Below are 7,588 nucleotides of genomic sequence, written 5' to 3'. Positions count from 1 at the left end.
ATGCCCAGGCTCTTACCTGACCTTTATTTCCTGTTTTTTCAACCTCAGCTGCTTTCCGCGGCACGGCTGTGGTTGAAAAAGCAGGAAAAAAGTGCTTTTTCAAACACTGCGCACCCACACGCAGCACTGCTCACGTTTTACACTCACACACAAAACATAAATCACCGAACCAGGAGTTACACTGGTCGGATCCCACCCCTGTCTAGGCTGCTAAACTATAATTTAGTGGCATGAATTTCCTTTTGGATGTTGAGTGAATTTAGCTTTGTTATTTAAAATCCATGTTTTTATCGAAATGTGAATCCAGCCCATATTTCTACTGTATGTTTTGTGAATTTCTATCCCATTCCCTTCCTTAGAATTGTCTGAGTTTATGCAAGATGCAAAAATAAAGCCAAACTGTAAAAGACAAACAACCTTACAGAATAAAGGTGATCTCAGACCATCTTCCAAGAAGATCTGTATTTTCACAGATCACAGCTTTCACGGCTTTGCTCTTAGCAGATGGTAGTTCCTACCTTTCAGAGACTGTATACCTGACATCCTCCACTAACAGTCATACAGGAGAAGCTCTCTCACCTTACTTACTACCTTTCTGGGATTAAAAATTTAGAGGATAACAGTGGAAATAATTTCTACAGTGTCACCTGCTGGCCAGGGAGTGTAGATGCATGTGATTAGAGGATTTCAATTTTCCTTCCCACCTTTGGGAGATAATCAATTTTGCAAAAGAAAAAAAATAATTATTTAACTTGACTAAAATGCAAAACAGACAAATTGCAGAACTTCCCAAATTAAATTTTAAAAAAGGAAATCCAAAAGAAAAAAAAAATACTTCTGTCGTATTATAAAATGGGGATTATTTGCTGTAAATACAATATGTTTTTAGTATTGTAGTATTTAGTATTGTAGTATTCAACAGAGAGAATACCCAGCATTAGTACAAATTTCAAATACTTTTAAACTAGTGTTAGGGATATACACCCTAGTAGAACGTGCAACGGCAGTCTAGCAGGCAGGCAGATATGTGAGACAAAACGTTGTAGTAGCTTACACTCAGTAAGACAGATACACTGTGCAAGTTAAATAGTTTTTATTCCAGCAAGAGTTATAGCATAGTCAAACAGTCCATATGTCATACACTAAGTTCAGTCAGTCCGGGGGTTATTCAGTTTGCAAAGTCCAGTGTCGAAAAAGAGTTCATTAAACTTACAATCAATCAGTCCAGTGATATATCTCTTTTGCAGTCAGAGATATGAAGAAAAATCAAACCCCTTTTCTTCTCTCAGCAAACACGCAGTTATCACCATCAATCCATCATTGTCAGCAATCCAGTAAAAGCCAGCAAACAGTGAGCTCTCTTGCTCCCTCTTATGGTGATTTTACAACCGCACCCAAAATACTTGGTTTACAGTTTAAAGTGATACATACACTTAAACTCACTAACATAGTTTATATATATTATTTTACCCAAACTAAGTTAGGTAACCAATGTTATCCCTAACAATTATTTACGCCAGTGTGGAATAACAGCTGACATTACAAAATTCCTTAACTTAAGGAATAAAAGAAATAAGACATAAAAAGGTGACTTTGCACCAAGCAGGAAACAATTGTTGTAAAAAACAGTAGCATAGCATCAGTCCAGTAATGTATGTTTCTTGTTTTAAAATTACAAAGCTTTTTTTTAAATCCAGCCAGAAAGGAGGGAAGATGTGATAAACTACCCCCCTGTATTTGACCAAGTACATATTTCTCTAATGGGGATTTCTTTTTAAATGAAGCTTGCATCTTGGCAGCAGGCTACAATCACAATACAAATAAACAATATCATACTTTAGTATGTTATGAGAATTAAGTTTATGTTTGGTATAGTATTTGATTACAAAATCCACTTATATATACTGAAATGTTCTCTTAAAAAATAATGATATGCAAAAAGCTCCTTGAATTATCTCTTGCTGATACTGGAAATCAATGTTCGATAGTCTCAGTTACAGTACAATCATCATGGAGAAAATGTATGTGTTTGATAAGCACTCACATGACGTTGGTGACACGTAATGAATCGAAGTGTTGCCGAACTATGATTTTCTTTGAATCAAACTTTAGCCTGCTAATAAAGGAACAGAATATCAGTCAAGGTTAGTAGACATGAGTTCAATCCATAGAACAGAGTCTTTCAAAAGGATAAAAAAGCTACACAATTTCCACTAAGGATTAATAAGAGTTTTTTTAATTTGTCACATGATGCATTAAAATTGGTAAAAGAAGCAGTTGTGCTGAATTGCTCCTTTTCTTTAGGTTTTTGCTTTTTCCATGTCCATGAAGGTTGCCTGTAGTGAAGCATGAGATTTTTCTTAGCACTAGTGGTTACACCTACTTCTGGTGTGGTCCTGTAACTGAGTTTTTGGCAACCACTGTCAAAAATATTTATGTTTATGTGTAATTTGAGGTCTAAGCCTTCCTCCTCAAGGCAAGAAAGGCCTTTAGTCGATTTCTATAAAAGCAGACAGTAAATTAAATTTTCATGATGTCTCTTCATTCAAATATAAATCAGTGAAACTTCAGTTTATGTGCACTTTGCCTGCAGCTGCTAGGAGCAGAACAAAACGTTACCAATCATCATTAAGGCAAGCTTAACAGAAGAAGAAAACAAAGGAGAAAATATTTTTTGTCACATTCTACTGAACATTCCATGTCTCTTAAGTTGTATATTTTTAGATAGAAAGGAATTACCTATACACTGTCAAATCAACTATTTCCTACTTAAGCTTTGCACATTCAATTCTCAAACAAATAAAAAAAGGCTTTTATTTGCTTTTGATGAATATGGAGATACATAGTTCAATTCAAAAGACTGACTTTGATGTTTGATTATATTAGAATTACCATACCGCTGATGTTCATTTATCAGAGGGCAATGGCATGAAAACTGAGGTGTTTTTAAGATCTAAGCAGTATCAATTCTGACTTGGAATAATATGATATTATATTACAAGGAACATAAGATTACTGTGTATAATAGGAGAAAGCTTGGGACAAATATCAGTGTCATTATATCCCTGTATTTCTAAATTCATGTATTTACTTAAGCATCTTTCAATTAGCCTGATTGATTTCTTGACCAGATCTGTGTGACTTCTAGCAACAAAGGGAGACGCCCTTCTCTGATCTTCCCTTGGAAGTAGGCACTCCTTGGCCATTGTGTGATTGATGGTTGGGTCAGGCTGTTTTAGATGTATGTATTCATGAGGTCTGCCAGTTCTGGAAAAAGTTCACTCATGTCAGGATGTAATAATGCTTTCTTTTAATTTTAATTTTTAATAATGTTTTCTTGGTTTAATTTTGGAGAACTTCTAGGGAAGTTCTCAGAATTTCATTTTTCTTGTGATCTATAATGATATTAAAAAACCCCACTCACTTGATTCTTATGTATGGAAACTAGTTTCCCTTGTGTGTATATGTGCACATGTGTGTTTTTCCGGCCCAGTCTGGCTTTCAGTTTTGTTCTCAATACTCCTGGTACATTCCTTAGGGCATGCCCTATTGATTGTTGTTTGCCACTAAAAATAATCTGAGAAAGGCCACAGATACTATGAAATACATTTAGGTATCTGCTCAAGTATGATGGTTTAATGTATTGAGTGTGAGTGCATATGTGTGTTTGTGTGCACGCATATATTTTCTATGTGAGAAAATATAATTTGGTGACTTTTCAGAGGCTTCTACAGCAGGGATGGTTCTTTGAACATTTCATATTACAATTTGTTATAGCATTTAGTGGTTATTTTTAAATGTTTATTATTTATATATTTTCTTTTTCTATTGTTTATTTCAATATGCTAATTAATAGAGATGTGCCTTGACTAGAAATTGGGTATGAAATTACTATAGATATCTAAGTCATTAATAATATATTAGAATATATTAGAGAATACAGAGCTGTGGTGGTGCAATGGTTAGAATCCAGTACTGTACTGCAGGCTACTTCTGCTGACTGCTGACTGCCAGCAGTTTGGCAGTTCGATTCTCACCAGCTCAAGCTTGACTCAGCCTTCCATCCTTCCAAGATGATATCTGACTAAAATGAGGACCCAGATTGTTGGGGCAATATGCTGACTCTCTAGACTGCTTAGAGAGGGCTGTAAAGAACTTTGAAGCGGTATATAAGTCTATTGCTATTGCTATTTGGATACTTCATATTTTATTATTATTCAATAATTGTTAATTATCCACCTGTACTTCATTGCTTATATTGGTTTAAAATAAATACTTTTTAAAATACCATATAGAAGGTCTTTCCATTACAAATTGAGTTCATACTCACCCACTGTGCCTATTGGGTTTCAGTATAAATGTTTTTTTACTGGGTAAAGGTCTAACTTAGTTTTCACTCTGATGCATTTTTATTAGACTGACCTATGTTCTACTATCAAGCTCATAAACCATAGAAATATTTGATAAAATATAATTACTGGCCTTCCAATTGCTACTAATTGTAGTTCTGATGATGGCTTCAGACGATACAGAACTTTTTAAAGGTTACAGGTAAGTTGTAATTGGCTTTCTATCCTCATGCAAACTCTATGTTTTTTCTGCAATTCACAGATTTTTTTTTTCTTTAACAAGATAGCAGAAGACTTTATCTGCCGGTATGTATATATGTATATTTTGCTTTTCTATGTAGGTAATGATGTGTCTTCAGCACACTGTAATTACTCTGCACGAAATCAGCTTTACTTCTGAAAACATATGTTGTTAATTTTATCAGAAAATAATGACAAAAGTGGTTAACTGCCTAATTATTAACATACACTTAAAGTTAAGTCTGATTTGGAACAAAAAGGAGCTTTTAGTATTTCAGTATTACAGTACTGAATCATTATTCTCTATAACATGTAGAACTTTGGTGAATATCAACTTCTTTCAAGTATGTAGGCTGCAAGAATCCAGTGGAGTTTTCTGTATTCATTATATCTTTTTGTATCTGAATTTTTTCAACCAGGATTTGATAGTCCTAATTGTATGATTTTTATATCAGAAACAGAACACAGGTTGCAAAAAGATTAATTGATTGCTGCCCATACTGTATAATGGCTTTCCAATTTATTTCTGTGTTTACATGCACAGTCATGTTTATATAATATATTGTTAGATAAATCATGAGCTAATCTCAGTTTATAACTCTTAAATTAGCTATAGTTTGGTTATTCCATAGACTTCTGACTGAATTTCAATGGATCCACTTTTTTTCCTCTGTTCATCATGTCCAATTCTTATAGACTACCTGGACAACTCACTGCAATTTTCTTGTCAAGGTTTTTCAGAAGTAGTTTGCTATTTCTTCCTTCCTAAGACTGAGTGATAGTGACTAGCTCAAGGTCACCAAGCTGGCTTTGTGCCTAAGGCGGAACTAGAAATCAGTCTTCCCATTTCTAGCCTGACCCCTTAATTACCACACTAAACTGTATCTCATGACTACATTATTAAATCCATTTGGGATACGGAACTATTTGTAATTATTTGCTATCAGTTGTTGGATGTCTTTCTGCATTTCTGCATTCTTGCATGAAAAAAAAATATAACAACAGAGAAGATAAATGGGCATTTAAGATTAATAAGTTATGCTATCCCATATATTGTTTACTTATTAAGTTATTATAATATACAGCTTTATCTTCATTCACTAGGCATTAAACACAATTCCCAACACAAATATATTCCGTTGGCTGAATGGAGTTGTTTTTTTCACAAATTACGAAATACCTTTCTTTAGTTCTATGCTCCTTCAAATGTCATCAGCACCCAAACTGAATAGTGCCAAATATGTTTTTAAACATTAAGTAATGGAAACATACAAAACAGTAAAGCCTATTCATGCCTGAGCAGATCTTGCCACATTTGCTCATTTGGGCACTAAGGTATTTGCAGATATAATCAGAAGAGAGTGAAATATGAAATGTTATCTCTCCAAACACACAAGTATTATTCAGAGTTTCAGAACTTCAGAGGGGGGACAGGTTCAAGTGTGAAAGGTTTTGAAGGCCTTTTATGAAAAAGTGGGACAAATGGAAGATAACAACATCTGGACTCCTTGCAAACTCAGGATAAAAACCTGTTTGGAATAACTAACACAAACATTGAATCCAGTTTCCACCAGGAGGCAGCAGAAACTGCTAATTCAAATCAATTCCTACTTTTCTTACTTAAAGGCATAACATCAAAGAATCATAAGGACTGGTGATTTGGGGCCAGTCATTCTGTCTCAGCCCATGAAGTCAGGCTCGGGACAAGCCAGTCAGTCAATTCAATATATTGCCGCAAACAAATGGATCAACATTTGGTTGATTTGGGGAAAAAATAGACCTTCTACTTGTGGGAAAACATTAGGAAGAAAAAAAAATGGAGAGAGTAATAGAAATACAAAAAACATCTCAGAAACATCTCATTTTCTTTTTCTTATTATACATTTCTATATTGTAGCAACAATCAACCCCCCTTCCAAGCTGGACAGCTTTAACATATGCGATCAATAAATAATAAAAAAGGAAAATAATCAAATACTTAATATATGCCTCCATAATGAACAGAGGATATGATAAGGATGTGTGAAGGTCCCTTTGGATTTTTTTAACATATTAATAAACAAATGTATAAGACATGCTTGTAAAGTTAGAAATGTTGATTAGAGATATGACGGTGCACACAATTTGCATGCAGTATATTTGTTGTGGGATTTGTTCTCCAATGTCTCAAAGCCTACCTTTCATCCTGGTTTCTTTTGTATTCAAACTATGCTCATTCAGCATCTGATTTATTCATTTTTGACCCACATTCTTGTTTTAAACCATCCCCCTCTCCTGGGTTATTTAAGAAATGGGGAGAGGTTTAAAACAAGAATGTGGGTCAAAAATGAATAAATCAGATGCTGAATGAGCATAGTTTGAATACAAAAGAAACCAGGATGAAAGGTGGGCTTTGAGACATTTGAGAACAAATCCCACAACAAATATATGAAAGAAAAATAGATTGGTCAAGAAAATAATATAATATCCTAGGTTCTTAGGAAGAATTTAATGCATATGAATGCCAACTTTGGCTAAAGAAATGTGACTTTAGTTCATTGTTGTGAAATAATCATAAATATGTAATAAACCCACGGGTGGGATTCAGCCGGTTCTTACCGGTTCGCCCAAACCATTAGTTAATTGCTTATGTAGTTCGGAAAACTGGCTAAAAATAAAGTGCAAGAGAGCTCTCTCTCTCTCTCTCTCTCTCTCTCTCTCTCCCTCCCTCCCTCCCTCCCTCCCTCCCTCCAGTTAATAGCTCTGGGCAGTCAGCCAAGAACTACCTAACAGTTGCAGTTGGAATGCAGATGATACAGGCTGAATGTAGTCAATAAACAACAGAAACTGACAGGATTAGGGCAGGGAAACCCATCAATCACCCATCTAGGGATGGAATTAACCTCTTCTCTTCAGGAAGAAGGACAAAATTACAAACATTTTCATTATAAAGAGTATTAAGTAACCCTTCTGTGATCAGTTGATACTCCCTGGAGTTCCCCAAGACCTTTTATAGCTGC

The sequence above is a fragment of the Notechis scutatus genome, chromosome 4 (genome assembly GCF_049901735.1).
Source record: "Notechis scutatus isolate UNSWTSFEM ecotype Mainland chromosome 4, rNotScu1.2, whole genome shotgun sequence".
In the NCBI taxonomy this organism is placed as follows: domain Eukaryota; kingdom Metazoa; phylum Chordata; class Lepidosauria; order Squamata; family Elapidae; genus Notechis; species Notechis scutatus.
The sequence above is the reverse complement of the archived record's forward strand: the minus strand, read 5'-3'. Positions refer to the sequence as shown.